The following is a 20,171-nucleotide window of genomic DNA, read 5'->3' on the forward strand; positions in this document are numbered from 1 at the left end:
AGGGAGACACAAGGGGGTTGGAACAGGAAGCATCAACTCCCATATGTGCCTTGACAGGGTAAGCCCAGGGTTTTGAACCAGGAACCTCAGCATTCCAGGTCGACGCTTTATCCACTGCGCCACCACAGGTCAGGCCCCAATGATAGTTCTTATTCTTTCTAAACTATTAGTTACTAAACTATTAGCTGCATTGTTAAGCCAAGAGAAGACATTGGCAGCAGTTTTCAACTGTAAGACCTTAAGATGTCTGGAGTTTATTTAGAACTAGATATCTATAGCAATTCTATGCATTATACCTGAATTGTAGGATGTCTAATACCTGCTGGATCTGGTTCTTGTTCCTGGGAAAGGGAATTAGGTATTTCTTTTTTTTAATTTTTATTTATTGATTTTAGTGAGAGGAAAGGAGGGGCGGAAGGAGGGAGAGGAACATAAATCTGTTCAGAGACGAACTTGCAACCTCTGTGCTTCGGGATGATGCTCTAACCAACCGAACTATTTCTTATTGGAAGAGAATAGTTCCTATAATTTATTCACTTTAAACCAATCTTGCCAAATGTAAAATTTCCCTACATCAATAGTTGACACATTTGGTGTTTAATTTCAGGGAAGGTAAATGTGCAAAATTAAGAATGAATGATAATGTATTCTAAACTTTGGAGTTTGTACATTATCAAATAAGAGTGTTCTTTTTATTTTGGGAAGCTACATGCTTCTGGAGCTTTATGAAGAATGCTCACTTATCCTGGTTCTGGTTTTATTTCCTTTGTATTTTATGTTGAATATTGGGATACCTATTTTACAATGAGTCTTTTGAAAAAAACTGACTCAGAAAGCACCAAAGTGAGCTATGGCCCAAAATCTTTGCTCTGGGAGAAGCTGACATGGAACATTGATTCCATAATTTGCTGATTATGCCGTTTCCTGAATGAAGAGTTGGATCAGTTGACCAGGGTTTGGCCATGTCAGAATATTGTGACATAAAACCTCTACTATGGGCCCCTTTGGGTAATCCAGTTCCTTGAATGAGGGTTTCTTTTTTTTTTAGATTTTTTTTTATTCATTTTAGAGAGAGTATAGAGAGAAAGAAGGGGGGAGGAACAGGAAGCATCAACTCCCATATGTGCCTTGATCAGGGAAGCCCAGGGTTTCGAACCGGCGACCTCAGCGTTCCAGGTCGACGCTTTATCCACTGCGCCGCCACAGGTCAGGCTTGAATGAGGTTTTGAGGTCATTAAAGAAAGGCCCTCAGTCCCTATCTTTGATCTCTATGCCTGGGGGAAGGCCAATATTCAATTTTCCAGGATACTCAGCACTTCTAAGGCCAGGGGGAGAAACCCAAGTGTCCTGTATGGCAAGTGATTACTGGGGAACAGTCACGGGCAGGCATGGTAGGCTGGGAGGAGGCAGCAGCAAAGCTGAATGGAGTTGCAGTGAGAGTCCAGTTGAAACTGCCTGGGATAGCAGCAGTATGATTGCTTTTGAGCAAAAGGCATAACCAAGTTTCATTTCACATTCTCTCACCTACCTTCAGAACCAGAGAAAAGGAGATTAGTTGGACCAAGGTTAAGCTCATCAAGTCCCCAAGCTAATGTCTTAAAAGATTTATTTCATCTCAAATTGGGTCTGTTAGTCTCCTTTCTAGATTTAGAATGAAAGCATTTTCTGCTAAAGGGTTTAACTTTCCCATTAAGATGTAGTCCTTAACCCGAGAGTTATTAGAATTATGAAAAACATGAAATTAAATAACAAAGCATTGTCTCTCCCATTGACCTGTTCTCTCACCATCTCCCTCTGACTAGCTCTTGATATGGGGCGGGGGGGGGGAGAGAAGAGGCTCAGGAGAGGAGTCTAGTTTCTTGGTGGTACCTCCCCTTATAAACTCCTAAAGTGAAGATGAAGGAAGAAAGCTCTGCGCTACTACTGCCCAGGTCCCACCACTCAGACTAGAGACCACTGAGGAAATAAGTGCCCTATTTGTGAAAAGATCTGTTTCATTCAGACAGGAAATGGAGCCAGCCTCTGCTTTAGTCTGAACCTCCAGCCTTTAGCTGGATGCTTCTTCAGGAGATTGATTGGTTCCTGGAGCCCTGAGTTCTGCCTCTGGTCTGCCCTTGTGCTGCCTTTGCAGGGGATTTGAACTCATTGCCCGTGACAAGGCCTTTTGCACCCAGTGCACATGATCAAACCAGGTTCTGTTATAGGAAGGCCATGTCTGTCCTATTTCATGTGGAAACAGGTTACCAGGGTCATTCCTACACGGATCTCTTCATAGCTACAAATGGAAGGATTAGGATGAACACAACCATGGGGTGAAAACACCCTCCAAAATTAATTTACACCTCATTTCCAGATGGGAGATTGAGCAATCATTGGCCCATTAGTCATTTGCAACATTTTGCAGGTGATTATTCAAAACCACTTGGCAGTCTCCCGCCCCTCAGCAGTATTCACTGGCCCCTGGACATTGTTGCTTAAAACAGGTGGCTTATGACAGTCATGGTTTAAAGGCAAAGGGTGCTAGAGGTAAAGACTTTCCCTCCTGCTTTACTTTTCTGCTGTTTGAGAACTTTTTTTCTCTTGCAGTACTTTGTCACCAGTCTGAGACTCCTTGTTTAAAAGTAAAACAAACTCTGTTCCAAATTATGATGGATAAAGCTTATTGTTCCATAGAATCTTGGTTCAAGCATTTCTTCTAAATCACCTTTTTCAAAGGTGTTCGTGGGGAAACTGCAGGGAAGCTAAGATGTTAATGGGCATATTCCTGTATCTTGTACTAAATACATGTGCGTTAGGATCAGGCCCTGCCATTGGTTCTCAGGTTGTTCTAGGGTGTTTCTGTTGGGGTGGGTGATGTCAGCTGTGGTGGAGGACTTTATGCTGTTAATAAAAAACCTGTGTAATAAACCTGTTACTTTAGGGTTAAGATTAAAAGTAAGGGTAGATGTTAAATTAGAAGTAAGGTCAGATGTTAATTGCCAAATTTGAAGGAAATTCTAGTAGAAAGTCAGTTTCTGAGAGTTTGTCTTAAATTTGATAAACAGGAAGGTGACTTGCAGTCATTTTTGGTGCATTCGGTTTGAGGGAGGGTTCACCATTTGTTTTGAGTGTGGAATCAAAATGGGGTAAAGGATATCAAGTAATATGAAGAAGCGATGGTTTTTTAGCTTAGAGCTTCAAGAAGTTAATTTAACCCAGAAGACTTTTTTTTTTTTTTTTTTTTTTTTTTGTATTTTTCTGAAGTTGGAAACAGGGAGGCAGTCAGACAGACTCCCGCATGCGCCCGACCAGGATCCACCCAGCATGCCTGCCAGGGGGCGATGCTCTGCCCATCTGGGGCGTTGCTCTGTTGCAACCAGGGCCATTCTAGCGCCTGAGGCAGAAGCCACAGAACCATCCTCAGCGCCTGGGCCAACTTTGCTCCAATGGAGCCTTGGCTGCAGGAGGGGAAGAGAGAGACAGAGAGGAAGGAGAGGGGGAGGGGTGGAGAAGCAGATGGGCGCTTCTCCTGTGTGTCCTGGCCGGGAATCGAACCCAAGACTCCTGCACACCAGGCCGATGCTCTACCACTGAGCCAACCGGCCAGGGCTCAGAAGACCTTTTGTAACGGTTGTTCAGTTGCTGCTTTACATGCTCCCCAACATTGCAAAGCAGGGGCTGAACATACTCTTACTGCCTTACACTTCCTGAAACTGCTTTTCTGTTTCAGCACTGAGGGCCATGAAAAAGAAAACACTTCCTGACTACCACCTTCCATTCCCCTCTCCCCCATTCTCCTGTTCTGAAGCCTGGATTCCCTTAGCCTTCAATGTTCCTAAGTAGATCTTGCCATGTGCTTCTTAAGCCCTCTGTTCTCCTAGGGGATGTTCCCTTGGGGTTTTCCCTGTGAGGTGAAGGGAAAGGAGAGATAATGGGGCAGGGTAGATTTTTTCATCCCAGCCCTTGGTAACCTTACCAACCCCAGAGCCTCAGAAACCTGGCTGACTCTGTTCCTGCTGAGTCCTTATAGGTGTGATTCTCTACTGCTGGCCTATTGTTTGTCCCTCCTGAGAGCTTGCTGACCCTGTCCCATGCCCTAAGGGAAACCAGAGGATCTCCATTAGCCACCTGAATCAGACTCTTTCACCTTTTCCCTTTCCGAGCCCTTTCCCCAATGTATTTCCTCCAATAGCCCAGTTAGCAACTATAGAATTAAATATGGAGGGAAAACTCATTTTGAAGCAAAAATATATGAAACTGCACTGTGACAATAGGCTTTATCTCCATTCCCCTCCAGCTTCCCCCCCCCCAAACTGGCTCAGTTCTTATATTATTCAAGTTTCCACAGCCACTCTTCACTCACTGCTGTAGCTGGGTCTTGTTGCTTCACCCATATAGTTCCATGAGCTCACTCACATCTTGTAGTTTTGATTTCGGTTTGACTATAAAACAAAACAGGGCAGCCAGGCTTGACCAATTCATTTCACTACGGCAATACACTGAGCAGAGGTTTCGACCTCTAGCATATAAATCAACTTGGAGGTTCACCGTCCAACTTTAGTCATCACACTCAAAGTCCATGGTGTAGGGTCCCTGATGACATAGTGAGTGGGGATTGGGGTGTGGGAGGGGCTGCAGTAAGGCACGGGAGGGACATCCAGGGGAGGGCTGCCCCGGGTGTGAAGCCTGGCTGAGGACATCCCTCCAGGCCCTTCCCTGCATCCACTTCCTGGCTCACCAGGCCTGTCACTACTGCCCAGCTGCCACTGGCTGGAGAGGACAAGTAGAAGGTGTAGGGTAGGGACACGGGCGGGGGGAATGGACAGGGGCTTGAGCAGCAGCCTCTGCACCTCTTGGTCCTCCAGATCCCCACATCCCCTTTGGGTCCCTAGCAGCCAGAGTGACAGCAAGGGGCCCAATTCTTACTCATTCAGCATAAGGAAAGTGAACAAAAAATAAGTATATAATCTGAGCTGCTCTTGTCTAGAGAGGAAAAAAGGACATTACAACTTGGTGTGACAAAGACTATGATGAAGGAAGAACAAGGCCTGATGGTAGCAGAGGAGGGAGCACCTCGGCGAGTGTTGGGAGTCAGGGAAGGCTTCTTGGAGAAAATTATTTTGACTATTGAAGCAGTTGGTTAGAAGTTGACTACAAGGGGAGAATGGTGTTTCAGGCACACAGAATGGCAGATGCTTACCTGGACATACAAAAGAATGTGGCTGGTGTGTATATGTGTGTTTGGGATTAGGATGACCTATGATGAGGGATGGAGCTGGTGAGACCAGACCATGAAGGATCTTCTAAGTGACCAACAACACACCTATTGTCCCAGCATACTTATTAATAGCATACCATTTCACTTTTAAAAGTGTTCTGGTCTGGATGATATAATAACCCTATTGTATGGTAACCCTACTTGTAAGACATACTACGGAGTTTGAATTTTATCATGGTAGCAGAAAGGAGCCAATGAGGATTTGAAGCAGGGTCAGATTCACACAGTTGAAACAGACTGGCAATAATATGAAGAATGGATTGGGTGGGGGCAAGAGTAAAAGAAGGGAAACCAGTTAGAAAGCCATGTAGTTGTCTATGTGAGAGATAATGGCAGCCATGGCAAGAGAAGTGCTGAGTCTGGCCAGGCAGCGATGCAGTGGATAGAGCATTGCATTGACCTGGGATGCTGAGGACCCCAGTTTGAAACCCTGAGGTCGCCATCTTGAGCTCAAGATAATAGACATGACCTCATGGTCGCGAGCTTGAGCCCAAAGGTTACTGGCTTGAAGTCCAAGATCGTTAGATTGAGCCCAAGCTTGCTGGCTTGAGCAAGGGGTCACTGGCTTGGCTGGAGCCCTCGGTCAAGGCACATAAGAGAAAGCAATCAATGAACTAAGGTGCTGCAACAAGTTGGTGCTCCTCATCTCTCTCCCTTCCTGTCTATCTGCCCCTGTCTGTTTCTCTCTCTCTCTCTCTCACTAAAAATAAGAGAAAAAGAGAGAGAGAAGTGCTGATAAAGAGGTCAATATGCAATATATTTTGGAGGAAAATGCAACAGAGCTTGGTGATGTGCTGATGTAAAGACTGAGGGAGAAGGAAGAGTACAGGACAACTTCCAGTTTTCTGGCCTGAGTGCCTGATGGACTCTGCTACTGTGAAGTATGAGGGATGACGTTCAAGTTCAGTTGGGGGGCTGCTAAGTTTCAGTTGTCTAGGGGATCTCACCAGGAGTACTCAACCAGCAGCCACTGCAACCAGGGAGAGATTCAGGTCCTCAGACATACCCTCGTTAGATAATCATGAAGCAGTGGGGCTGTACTGGGCCCACCATATGAATCCTAGATGTTTGAATCCAAAGGACAAAAAAAAAAAGTGGGAGAGATTATGAAACGGGAGCAAAACTAGGGAACAATAACAAAAGGCAAAAAGTATTTTAAATGCATAAAATGAAAATCTGGATTATAGGTTACCTAAAGGAGAAAGATACATAGAAGCCGACAAAGAAGTCTCTAAAAGAAAGAGATGGGCTTTTTTTTTTTTTTTTTTTTGTATTTTTCTGAAGCTGGAAACAGGGAGAGACAGAAAGACAGACTCCCGCATGCGCCCCACCAGGATCCACCCAGCACGCCCACCAGGGGCGACGCTCTGCCCACCAGGGGGCGATGCTCTGCCCCTCTGGGGCGTCGCTCTGCCGTGACCAGAGCCACTCCAGCGCCTGGGGCAGAGGCCAAGGAGCCATCCCCAGCGCCTGGGCCATCCCCGCTCCAATGGAGCCTTGGCTGCAGGAGGGGAAGAGAGAGACAGAGAGGAAGGAGGGGGGGGGTGGAGAAGCAAATGGGCGCTTCTGTGTGCCCTGGCCGGGAATCGAACCCGGGTCCCCCACACGCCAGGCCGACGCTCTACCACTGAGCCAACGGGCCAGGGCTGAGATGTGGGCTTTTTAAAACTATAGAGCAGTGGTAGTCAACCTGGTCCCTACCGCCCACTAGGGGGCGTTCCAGCTTTCATGGTAGGCGGTAGCGGAGCAACCAAAGTATAAATAAAAAGATAGATTTAACTATAGTAAGTTGTTTTATAAAGATTTATTCTGCCAAACTTAGTGAAAACCCAACATAAAGTACTTGGTAAGTAATTATTATTATATGCTTTAACTTGCTGTAACTCTGCTTTATAAATTTTATTTATTTATTTTTATTTTACAGAGACAGAGAGAGAGTCAGAGAGAGGGATAGATAGGGACAGACAGACAGGAACAGAGAGAGATGAGAAGCATCAATCATCAGTTTTTCGTTGCAACACCTTAGTTGTTCATTGATTGCTTTTTCATATGTGCCTTGACAGGGGGAGGGGGGGGCTACAGCAGACCTAGTGACCCCTTGCTTGAGCCAGTGACCTTGGGTCCAAGCTGGTGAGCTTTGCTCAAACCAAATGAGCCCGTGCTCAAGCTGGTGACCTCGGGGTCTCGAACTGGGTCTTCCATATCCCAGTCCTACACTCTAACCCAGTGGTAGTCAACTTGGTCCCTACCACCCACTAGTGGGCATTCCAGCTTTTATGGTGGACAGTAGCAGAGCAACAAAAGTATAAATAAAAAGATAGATTTAACTATAGTAAGTTGTTTTATAAAGATTTATTCTGCCAAACTTAGCGAAAATCCAACATAAAGTACTTGGTAAGTAATTATTATTATATGCTTTAACCTGCTGTAACTCTGCTTTATAAATTTTATAAAGTAAAGTTACTTCCCTACTTTATAAATTACCATTATTGTGGAACTGGTGGGCGGTTAGAAAATTTTACTACTAACAAAGATACAAAAGTGTGTGGTAGGTATAAAAAGGTTGACTACCCTTTGTATAGACAGTTTACAACAGCATGACAGACAATTTGGAAAACATGTGTCTTAACCATTATCTGCCGCCCCTTCTCAATGATGATTATTTTTTGGTGTATTTGGAAGGTATGCAGGAGTTAAACAAAAGCCCAGCTGCAGGTTAAGTAAAAAAAAAATCTACAGCTACAGTTTTACAACGTCCAAGGTCAGACTTGGAAGGCTATATCAGCAACCCAGATAGGAATGGCAATCAGGTTCGCATTGAAAAGGGCAGAAAGGCCTGACCAGGCAGTGGCGCAGTGGATAGAGCGTCAGACTGGGATGCGGAAGGACTCAGGTTCGAGACCCCAGGATAGCCAGCTTGAGCATGGGCTCATCTGGCTTGAGCAAAAAAAAAGCTCACTAGCATGGACCCAAGGTCACTGGCTCGAGTGGGGGCTTACTCAGTCTGCTGAAGGCCCGCAGTCATGGCACATATGAGAAAACAATTAATGAACAACTACGGTGTCGCAACGAAAAACTGATGATTGATGCTTCTCATCTCTCTCCATTCCTGTCTGTTTGTCCTTATCTATCCCTCTATCTGACTCTCTCTCTGTCCCTGTAAAAAAATAAAAAATAAATTAAAAAAAAAGAAAAGGGCAGAAAGTGCTTCATAAAACAGGAGGACAGAGAGTCTTTATCCCTTTGTTTAAATTAAAATGCTTGGCCCTGGCCGGTTGGCTCAGCAGTAGAGCGTCGGTCTGGTGTGCGGGGGACCCGGGTTCGATTCCCGGCCAGGGCACACAGGAGAAGCGCCCATTTGCTTCTCCACCCCCCCTCCTTCCTCTCTGTCTCTTTTCCCCTCCCGCAGCCAAGGCTCCATTGGAGCAAAGATGGCCCGGGCACTGGGGATGGCTCTTCGGCCTCTGCCCCAGGCGCTAGAGTGGCTCTGGTCGCGGCAGAGCGACACCCCAGAGGGGCAGAGCATCACCCCCTGGTGGGTAGAGCGTCACCCCTGGTGGGCGTGCCGGGTGGATCCCGGTCGGGTGCATGCGGGAGTCTGTCTGACTGTCTCTCCCCATTTCCAGCTTCAGAAAAATACAAAAAAAAAAAATTAAAATGCTTACTTTGAGATAAACAAATTCACATAAAATTGTGAAAAATAATGCAGAGATTTCATATGCCCTTTACCCAGCTTTTCCCAATTATAACATCTTGCAGAATCAATACAGGAGAGACAAGCAATGCCATCACCACAAGGAGCCCTTGGTGGTCCTTGTACAGCAACAGCCACTTCCCTCCTACTCCTGCCCCCTCCTTAACCCCTGGTAACTACTAATCTGTTCTTCATTTCCACAATTTTGTCATTTCAAGAATCATAGAGCATGTATCCTTTGAGGATTAGCCTTTTCCCCCCTCAGTCTAATTCTCTGGAGATTCATCCAAGTAGCATATATCAATAGTTTGTTCCCTTCTAGTATGAGTAGAATTCCACCTTATAATGTACCACAGTTTTTTTTAACCATTCACCCATTGAAGGACATACACGTTTCCAGCTTTGAACTAGAAGAATAAAACTTCTATGAACATTGATGTACAGATTTTTGTGTGAATGTAAGATTTTACTTCTCTGAGATAAATGCCCAAAAATGCAGTTGCTGAGTGGTATACTAGTTGTATGTTTAGTTGTTGTTTTTTGTGTTTTTTTTTGTTTTTTTTTGTATTTTCTGAAGCTGGAAACGGGGAGAGACAGTCAGACAGACTCCCGCATGCGCCCGACCGGGATCCACCCGGCACGCCCACCAGGGGGCGGCGCTCTGCCCCTCTGGGGCATTGCTCTGTTGTGACCAGAACCACTCTAGCGCCTGGAGCAGAGGCCAAGGAGCCATCCCCAGCGCCCGGGCCATCCTTGCTCCAATGGAGCCTTGCTGCGGGAGGGGAAGAGAGAGACAGAGAGGAAGGAGAGGGGGAGGGGTGGAGAAGCAGATGGGCGCTTCTCCTCTGTGCCCTGGCCGGGAATCGAACCTGGGACTTCTGCACACCAGGCCGACGCTCTACCACTGAGCCAACCGGCCAGGGCTAGATTTTTTTTGTTTGTTTGTTTTTTGTTTGTTTGTTTTTTTGCATTTTTCTGAAGTTGGAAATGAGGAGGGTTGGCCCTGGCCGGTTGGCTCAGCGGTAGAGCGTCGGCCTAGCGTGCGGAGGACCCGGGTTCGATTCCCGGCCAGGGCACACAGGAGAAGCGCCCATTTGCTTCTCCACCCCTCCGCCGCACTTTCCTCTCTGTCTCTCTCTTCCCCTCCCGCAGCCAAGGCTCCATTGGAGCAAAGATGGCCCGGGCGCTGGGGATGGCTCTGTGGCCTCTGCCCCAGGCGCTAGAGTGGCTCTGGTCGCAATATGGCGACGCCCCGGAGGGGCAGAGCATCGCCCCCTGGTGGGCAGAGCATCGCCCCTGGTGGGCGTGCCGGGTGGATCCCGGTCGGGCGCATGAGGGAGTCTGTCTGACTGTCTCTCCCCGTTTCCAGCTTCAGAAAAATGAAAAAAAAAAAAAAAAAAAAAAAAAAAAAGAAATGAGGAGGCAGTCAGACAGACTCCTGCATGCACCCGACGGGGATCCACCTGGCTTGCCCACCAGGAGGCAATGCTCTGCCCATCTGGGGCGTCGCTCTGCCACAATCAGAGCCATTCTAGCGCCTGAGGCAGAGGCCACCAAGCCATCCTCAGCGCCCGGGCAAACTTTTGCTCCAATGGAGCCTTGGCTGCAGGAGTGGAAGAGAGAGACAGAGAGGAAGGAGAGGGGGAGGGGTGGAGAAGCAGGTGGGCGCTTCTCCTGTGTGTCCTGGCCGGGAATCGAACCCGGGACTCCTGCACGCCAGGCCGACGCTCTGCCACTGAGCTAACTGGCCGGGGCTGTTTGTTTGTTTTTAAGAAACTGCCAAACTGGTTTTCACAGGCTGTACTATTTTACATTCCGACTAGCAGTGAATGAATTACCTGGTTTCTCCCCATTCTCCCCAGCCTTTGGTGGTGTTGCTGTTTTGTTTTTTGGGGGTTTTGTTTCACAATTCTGATAGGTATGTAGTAGTAATCTCTCCTTGTGCTTTATTTGTATCTCCCTAATGGCTAATGATGTTAAACATTTTTGTCATGTGTTTATTTGCCATTCTTTATATCCTCTGTGCTGAGTGTCTGTTATTTTTTAGATCTTTTTTAAGTCTTCTGTTTTAACTGGTTACCTCTAACAGTATAGTGCAGTAAGGGAAGGCGGGATGGGGCACCAGCTCATGATTGCCAGCTGCGAAGGTCAAATACATGTCCCCACTCAGTTCCTCTGTTAAGAACCAAGTTAGGAATCTCCTGTTGCTGCTACGAGAGAATGGGAGTTCCAGCCTCCAGTAGGCCTCCACTGACACCTCCTGGCTGGGAGGGGTAAGAGTTCTTTATTATTGTTCCCCACATGGCCTCCCCTGACACCAACAGGGTGGGCAGGGTGTGGCTTCATTACTTACTAGGTGATGATGAAAGTCTTCCCTCCCCACTGATTTTCTGACACCACCCACCCAGAAAGGAAAGGGTCAGTCTGCCTAGTAGGGGTAGAAGTCTGAGCTTGCCATATGGTTTCCACTGACATCCCCAGAGAGGGTGTCTCAATACCACTGGAATTAAAGTCCCAGCTCCCTATTAGGCCTGTTCTGACACTCCCTGGCAGGGGACATGGGCAGAGAGCTTGGGGACAAGATCTCCTTATGGTCTGAAATTGAAGTCTTTGCTCCCCACTAGGGCCTTTTCTGGTGGGGGCAGGGCCACAGTTTTTCCTGTGGTGTTTAGCTATAGTAGAGAGATTAATCTAGTTTTCTATCTTCTTACACTGCTCATCTCCTACAGAGAGCTGACTTTTGCTGGAGCTTTTTCTGTTTGCACCCATTGGCAATTCCAGTTCATCGTTTCTTCAGCCAAGTCTGGAAAATATGAGGGAAGAAGAAAACCCAGGGAACTTACCATCATGTTGCTTGGGTCTGCAACCCCTAGTCAATCTGTCTCTTGTCACCATTCAGTCTTTTATGGTTGTTTCATATATACTGTCCAGAGCTTTTGATGGTACTTAGCAGAATAAACAGGCAAAACTATGTCTACTTCTTTTTCCCAGATTCAATATGCCTTTGAAAAAACAAAAGTTTTTATTGATGTAAAACATATAAGTACATATTTAATAATTTTATAGCTCAATGAATTTTCACAAACTGAACATATCTAGACCCAGATCAAAAAACAAAACAAAACATTATCAGGACCCCAGAGGTCCCTTCTCATACCCTTTCAGCTACAACTCTCCACGCTAGAGTAGCTCCTACCTCTGTGGCCCTTACCTGGCTGGCTTAGCAGAAGAGCATTGAAAATCTGATACCCACCCTCACTGGCTTAAAGCTCTCTTTAGTGTGTGTGTGTGTGTGTGTGTGTGTGTGTGTGTGAGTGTGTGTGTGGCCGTAGGCCTGTGGTGTCTGGCAAACACCTTCTATCAATCTGATTTCCTTGCCTACACACTTTTGATTTGAAAGTTCTTCACAGACGGGTTCAAATTTGGGCTCTATTACTTACCAAAAGTGTAGTGTAATAGCTAAGAGCATGCGCTCTGGAGTCAAACAAGTTCAAATCCCAGTTCTGTCACTTTTCACTATGTAGTCTAGGAAATGTTGACAACAGTACCAACCTTGTGGCATTGTTGTGAAGATTAAATGAAATAACTCCTGCGAACTGTTTAAACAGTACTGGGTACATAAGCGGACTCTCAATCAATGATCTTCTGACACCACCCACCCAAGAAGGGAAGGGTCAGTCACCTCATAACTGCCTAGTGGGGGTAGAAGTCTGAGCTTGCCATATGGTCTCCACTGACACCCCCAAAGAGGGTGTTTCAATACCACTGGGATTAAAGTCCCAGCTCCCTACTAGGACTGCTCTGATACTCCCTGGCAGGGGACATGGGCAGAGAGCTTAGGGACAAGGTCTCCTTATGGTCTGAAATTGAAGTCTTTACTCTGCACTAGGGCCTTTACTGCTGGGGGCGGAGCCATAGTTTTAGTATCAGTGAGTACTACCATTATTAGTATTAGGACTGTTGTGAATATTAAATGATATAAATTATGTAAAGTACCTGATACAGTTCCTGGCACACAGTCTTCATTCTCTTCTTTCCTTGCTCCAGGGGAATAAGAAGTTGTACCAATTTTAACTTTGGCCTCATGGATTGGAGGGAGGGAGAGAAAAGCTTTAGTGGGAAGATTATCTGTACTATAGTGCCTTCTCAGGGCCTCCTGGGAATATGCAACATGCTCTTTTTTGACAGATTTCTTTCCCTTGCTCAGGAAAAAGGTCAGTTCCCACTGTCCTCCTTCATGCCCCTCCCAAGGACTCTTATCAGTGAAGCACCGCATGGAGCAGAAAGCAATGCTGATATGAAAGCCTGCCACTTTCCATAGGCTGAGGCCTACCTGGCTCCCAGCTCTAACACTATTCTACTTCTCTCTTAGTTTGGTGGAGTAAAGTCCCTGAAGAATCCTAGGCTAGTGCAACTCCATGACTGTGTGTGGCCCCTGTGAGTCCTTGCCTCTCTCTGGCAAATAGTCCCAGCTAACTTTGCCCAGGCCTGCCTCAGTGAAACTCTTAGGGAGCTCCCAGTACCCCAATTGGGGATTAAGGGGAGGGTTTGTCACTGAATGTCCAAGTGAAGTTTGACATAACCTTTATTTTAAAAAAAATATTTTATTTATGCCTGACCAGGCAGTGGCACAGTGGATGGAGCATCGGACTGAGATGCGGAGGACCCACGTTCGTGAACCTGAGGTCGCCAGCTTGAGCGTGGGCTCATCTGGTTTGAGTAAAGCTCACCAGCTTGGACCCAAGGTCGCTGGCTTGAGCAAGGGGTTACTCGGTCTGCTGTAGCCCCACGGTCAAGGCACATATGAGAAAGCAATCAATGAACAACTAAGGTGTTGCAACGAAAAACTGATGATTGATGCTTCTCATCTCTCTCTGTTCCTGTCTGTCTGTCCCTATCCATCCCTCTCTCTGACTCTCTCTGTCTCTGTAAAAAAAAATATTGATTGATTTTACAGTGAGAGGAGAGGGTTGTGGGAATGAGAAGAATCAACTCAGAGTTGCTTTACTTTAGTTGTTCATTCTTGCTTGCTTGTTGCTTGCCATATGTGCTTGACCAGGCAAGCCCAGGGCTTTGAATTGGCACCCTCAGTGTTCCAGGTCAACGTTCTAGCTACTGTGCCACCACAGGCCAGGTGATAATTTCCAAACTATGTCACTACACATTTTTTGTGAAGAAGGAAGGAAAATAGTATCTTTGTTTTTGTTTGTTTGTTTGTTTTTTAATTCCCTTGATTTGAGAGAGAGAGAGGAAGGGGGAGAAGGGGGGGAAGAGAGAGAGAAAGAGAGAGAGGCATCAACTCACTGCTCCATTTAGTTGTGTACTCACTGATTGCTTTTCCTACATCCCCTGACCAGGGGTTGAACCCACAAACTCTGGCATGGTGGGTGGATGCTTTATCCATTAAGCACCTCGGCCAGGGCCAGAAAAAATATCTTTTCATTATTATTATTATTATTATTATTATTATTTGTGAGAAAGAGAGACAGAGGTGGGGGGACAGACAGACAGGAAGAGAGATGAGAAGCATCAAGTCATAGTTGCAGCAACTTAGTTATTCATTGATTGTTTTCTCATATGTGCCTTGACGAGGAGGCTCCAGCTAAGCCAATGACCTCTTGATCAAGCCAGCAACCCTGGGCTCAAGCTAGCAATCTTGGGCTTCAAGCCAGTGACCTTTGGGCTCAAGCTGGTGAACATGGGGTCATGTCTATGATTCTATGCTCAAACCAGTGACCTCAGAGTTTCAAACCTGGGTCTTTAGTATTTCAGGCCAACGCTCTATTCACTGCGCCACCACCGGGTCAGCCATGGAAGAAGTATCTTGAAGTTAGATAGTTAAGGCATTACAGCTCCTCAAAGTTTGGGGATCAGCTGGCTACTCTCATAATTGAATGTAATTTACTAACTCCTATCCACCTTGTTCCACTGCTGAGCAGCTTGCTATAGCCTCTAGATTTGTGGCATTGCCCTTCTCTCTGTGGACAGCAGAGGGCCTCCTTAGCACAAACTCAATGTCACTGGCAAATACATAGGAAGGGAAGTTTGCCAAGGTTCTAGAAGCTCTCAGTAAAATTTTGGTTAACAGAAATGTGCAAGTAAATTGGCTATTCAGCTTAATACCCTCAAAAATTTGCTTGGTTAATAGGGGTTAAATAGAACCTTTTAATTATTCTACACCTTGTGGTTAAAAATTCATCCAACATTCCTAAGTCATCTCACTGCCTCAACTAGTAATCAGGATTCTGGGGGTAGGGTTGCCAGGTTTAGAAAATAAAAATACATAATTTTAAATACAACACTGTCATTACATATTTTAAAAAATAAGACAGATGGAGAGAGGAAGGGAGATCAGCTAGGGTTCTAAGGACCTGGGCAACAGCATAGCAGTGAGTTCCCTAGATTTTCTTTTTACCTTATATATCCTGGACTCAGTGCTGGAGAGGCAGGCCACCCACAAGTGCCAATGAGCACAGACATAAAGATCCTAACAAAATCCACCTCTCTAGGTAAAGGAACAGATAAGAGATAGCTTAACAAGACAGAAAACTTACAAACAATAATTATTCTATGGCATCCACACACCAGAAAGAAATACTGCCCTGCCTGTTCCACACCAGCAAAGACCCAGTGGAAAGCCATGCTGTGCACTCTCACCAGGCTGTAAAGAGGTTCCCAGAACCCCTACCAGGGTGGTTTCAGAAACGGCCTAGCATGGCGCTTGTTAGTGGTGGTTTAATGGAGAGCCAGAACTCTCACTTTTGCTTGACCTCTGGGTATCAGCCAAGGGTGAGTGAAAACTCTAGACTTCCATCTTATATGGTTGTTACAAGGCCATGCCCCCTTCTTTCACCAGCAGGGTGTCTGAGGAGATTGGCTAAAAAAGAAGGTTTATAAAAGATCCAGATTTTCATAATACCACAAATACTGCATTAAAAAACTACTTTTTGCCTGGCCTGGCAGTGGCGCAATAGATAGACATGGGCCTGGGACGGTGAGTACCCAGGTTTGAAACCTCGAGGTTGACAGCTTGAGCGTGGGCTCCCCAGCTTGATCGTGGGGACGCTGGCTTGAGCGTGGGCTCATAGACATGACCCCATGATAACTGGCTTGAGCCCAAAGGTTGCTGGCTTGAGCAAGGGGTCACTGGCTTGGCTGAAGCCCCCGGTCAAGGCACGTGTGAGAATGCAATCAATGAACAACTAAGGTGCCACAACAACAAGTTGATGTTTTTCATCTCTCTCCCTTCCTAACTGTCTGTCCCTATCTGTCCTTCTTTCTGTCTCTCTCTCTGTCTCTGTCTCACTTGCTTTAAAAAAGGACTATTCTTCTAAGAGCCAAGAAGATCTCAAATTGATTAAAAAAAAGATTATCAATAGATGCCCAAACCAAGATAACAGATGTTAGAATTTTCTGACAAAAATTTTAAAGCAGCTGTCATCATAAAAATGCTTCAATGAGCCAATATAAACACACTGGAAACAAATGAAAAAATCAAAAATTCCATCAAATAGATAGAAATATAAAGGGACAACTGGAAATTTTAGAACTGAAAAATACAAAAAAAAAAAAAAAATGGATGAGTTAAACATCAGTGGAGGGGCCAGAGGAAAGTGTCAGTGAACTCAAAGATAAAACAATAAAAATGACCTATGCTGAACTTTAAGAGAAAGTAGAATGGAAGGAGAAAATAAAGAACAGAACCTTGGGGACTCACATGACTATAACAAAAAGAAGGCAAGCAGAAAAAGGATGTGCTACAAAAGGTTTCAGAAAAAGTAATGACTAAACACATCCTAAATTTGGCAGAAGACATAAACCAAAAGATTCAAGAAGCTGACTATAACCCGAACAGGATAAACCCAAATATAATCCACACCAAAACATATCCCAGCCACACTTCTACAAACCAAAGACCAAAAAAATCTTAAAATGACACCTTAACTATAGAGGGAAACAATCCAAATGACAGCAGATTTCTCATCAGAACCATGGGGGCCCAAAGGAATTACTGAAAGAAAAGAACTGGCAACTAGAATCCAGTGAAAATATCATTCAGGGGGTCAGAATCAAGACATTCTTAGATGAAGGAAAATTTTAGAACTATTTGTCATCAGCAGACATTCTCTAAAGGAATAGCTAAAGGAAGTTCTCTACACAGAAAATTGATAAAAGAAGGAATTGAAACCCGGAACATCAGGAAAGAGGAAAGAACATGGTAAGCAAAAAAATAGGTAAATGCAACAGGCTTTACTTTTTCTCTTGAGTTTTCTAAATTATGTTAGATGGTTGAAGCAAAACTTATAGCCCTGTCTGATGTGATTCTCAATGTTTATAGAAGTAATATTTAAGACAATTATATACTTGTCAATTATTCTTAAATAAAGCTAGAAAAAATTAAAGACTATAAGAAAAAAAGTTATATTATAAATGAGGGAGAGTAAAGGGACATACAAGAAGATAAGGTTCCTACACTTCACTCAAACTGGTAAAATGTCAACACCAGAAGACTGTGATAAATTATGCATATATTATATATTCTCTAGAGCAACCACTAGAAAAGTTACGCAAAGCATTGTGCAAACACCCCAAAGCACTATAGATAATTAAAATAGAATTCTAAAAACAGTACAAGTAACCCACAGGAAGTTAGGAAAAAGAGAAGAAGCAAAAAAGCGGAAGAAACAAGAAATAAATTAAAAAATGGTGGTCTTGACCTCTAGCAAATCTAGCAAATAATTACATTTGATAATACAGTCTAAATATACTAATTGAAAGTCTTAGATTGGCATAGTGGATTAAAAAACATGAAAAAATACCAGCTGGATGTTAACTAGACTTATTGTGGTGATCATTTCACAAAATATACATATATCAAATGATTATAATGTATACCTGAAACTAATACAATGTTATGTCAATTATATCTCAATTTTTAAAAAGTTAAAAAAATACTGGGTGCCCAGCTATATTCAAATTTCAGATAATTGATGAGTAACTTATTAGTATAAGTATGTCCCATCCAACTGCTATCTTAAATTCCCCATGACTGCTTGTTTTCTTCCCAATTGCTCATTTCTCCTAAAAATCAGGCAGGAAGAAGACTAAGCAGTTGTTTAATTCATGTGCCTTCTTCAAAAAAACTGAGTTGATTGTCTATGAGGTAGATTTCTCTCACAGCATTACTGTGTGGATTAAATCAGTTAATGGAAATGACTGTTACTCTCCTTCTTTCCTTAAATATCAAGTAGAACTTTCAGACATCTTCAGACTGGCTGTGGCTCAGAGATAAAACGCACCTCACCCCCTGACTTGGAATGTCATTATTATTTTAGTAACTAATGCTTTTATTGAAAAGATAAGACATGGTTAACAAAAATCCAGGCAGAACAAAATGGTATATGATGAACAAGAAGTCTCTCTTTCATCCTAGGCCACAGTCCTCCACTTCCTCTCCCTGGAAGCAACCACTGTCACCAATTTATTCTTCCAGAGGAGTTCTATGCATATGGATGCCTATATATAACCCTCATTTTCCCCACAGTGCAAACATACTAGACACACTGTTCGGCACCTTCACCCACTATTTTTAGCTTCTAATTGCCTGGCTGCAGTGGGATACAGGCAGTTGATCCCGAGGGTCCTTATGAAAAACAGCCCTTTGAAACTTGTTGCTACCACTATGTAAGGATGTCGTCAAGGATGTAGTTCATTGTGTCCAACAGCATCCTCTCTGAGGACCCCCAGGGAGGAATTCCTGTCTGATCTTAGTCCTTAGAACAGTTGCCCTTCTGGGCAACGAGTTTGTTTTTATCTCCTGGACACTAAATTGTGTAACAACAAGGTTTCCCCCTTTTCCTGTTGGCTGCTAGAAAGCTTAGAGCAAATTTTTTGGGTCCACCCTTTCTGGGAGCAGAGGTTTTTATGATATGCATTTCTGCCATTATTCATGGCCCCAATTCCTGCCTACCCTTGTTTCTCTATCTTTAATTTATGCTGCCTTGATTTATCTTGTGTGCCCTTGTATACTGCCTGTTTTATTTTTCCTGAGAAAAGATGAAGTTAGAATAATTAAATAACCACCTTACTTTACTCACTCACTACCTCCAGTCCCCACCCATTCCTCCCTTCACCTCCATCATATCCTTTCAGCAGCTTCCTGGTGCTCCCCTCTGGCCTCCTTGGCAATTATTGTCCTGCCAACCATTTATCTCAGTCTGACTTTATTGCTTTGGGGCCTTGGGGTCCCTTGCTTGTCTTTGCCTCCCCACCTCCAGCCCTTGCCACAGTCCTTATTTCCATATACATTGTGGGCAGCCTCCAATGCTTGATTTTATCATTCTAGGACTGAAGGTTCTGGCTTCTGGCCAGATAGTAGGACCGTTGTCCATCCACCTAAAGTTTGAACTTGTACCCCTGGCAGCGAGGCCTGCATTTGGTAATGTGAGTAGTGTGTGCTACAAGAACAAAGCCCTTACAGGCTCAGGTTACCTCTCTGGACCAATCTGGGCAAAGCTTCAAGGGAGTGTTCCAGAGAAGAGATGAATTTTGAAGGGAAGCTACATCCCAGGGTACTTAACCTTGTTTCCCAGGATTGAAGAGCCAGGAAGGCAGTGGTCCCTGGAAAAGAGCACAAAGACCCTATAGAAAAATTAGGAGCCACAAGTTCTGCTCTCACACCTGCTACTAGTGGTTAGGCAACGTCGGGCAAGTTCTGTCCCCTCCCTGGGCCCTGGTTTTCTAATACATAAAGATTGAAAGATTAGATGATCTCTAGGGGCCCTTCCAGTTTTGACAGTTCATGGTTATATGCTTCCTATCACTTTTTTTTATAGCCTCTGTCCCCTCGCCTGGGGATTTCTCAGTCTCTGGTAGCTAGTGTACATATCTAAGCAGGTGAGCTAGTTCTACCCTCATTGGAGGATATGCTCCTTCCCTCTGGTCTGCTGCTGGTCGAGGAGACACTTCTACTTCTCAGAGACAGAAGAGAGGTTCCGGCAATTACAATTCTTCTACACTGTCAGAGATGCTCCTATAATTACAGCAGTCTGGATTCCAGTTTAATGTAAAAAGAAGTTCAAGGGAAGCCCAGTTGGAAGGTCTGCTGGGTCCACTGTTTAGCTAGTTGCATTTCCTTTTTGATGCATCTGCAGTATTGTCTATTTTGTACTGCAGCATTACGGCTGGTAGATAGTCTGGATCACAATGAGTGCCATTTCA

At 44.7% G+C, this 20,171-nt stretch overlaps 1 long non-coding RNA gene across 4 annotated transcripts in view; it reads right to left on the minus strand.

Moving 5' to 3' along the window:
* Window positions 1-20,171, minus strand: part of LOC136385321 (uncharacterized) — a 69,845-nt gene that overhangs the window by 32,645 nt on the left and 17,029 nt on the right. For 2 of the 4 annotated variants that reach the window (XR_010747802.1, XR_010747805.1), the window contains 2 exons: window positions 19,443-19,571; window positions 11,795-11,953 (listed from right to left, as the gene is read on the minus strand). This is a non-coding gene — a long non-coding RNA (uncharacterized lncRNA). Of the gene's footprint in view, window positions 1-4,338; window positions 4,422-10,405; window positions 11,755-11,794; window positions 11,954-19,442; window positions 19,572-20,171 lie in introns of those variants that run through there. The other 2 variants (XR_010747803.1, XR_010747804.1) reach the window with 2 other exon arrangements.

The sequence above is a fragment of the Saccopteryx leptura genome, chromosome X, assembly GCF_036850995.1.
Source record: "Saccopteryx leptura isolate mSacLep1 chromosome X, mSacLep1_pri_phased_curated, whole genome shotgun sequence".
In the NCBI taxonomy this organism is placed as follows: domain Eukaryota; kingdom Metazoa; phylum Chordata; class Mammalia; order Chiroptera; family Emballonuridae; genus Saccopteryx; species Saccopteryx leptura.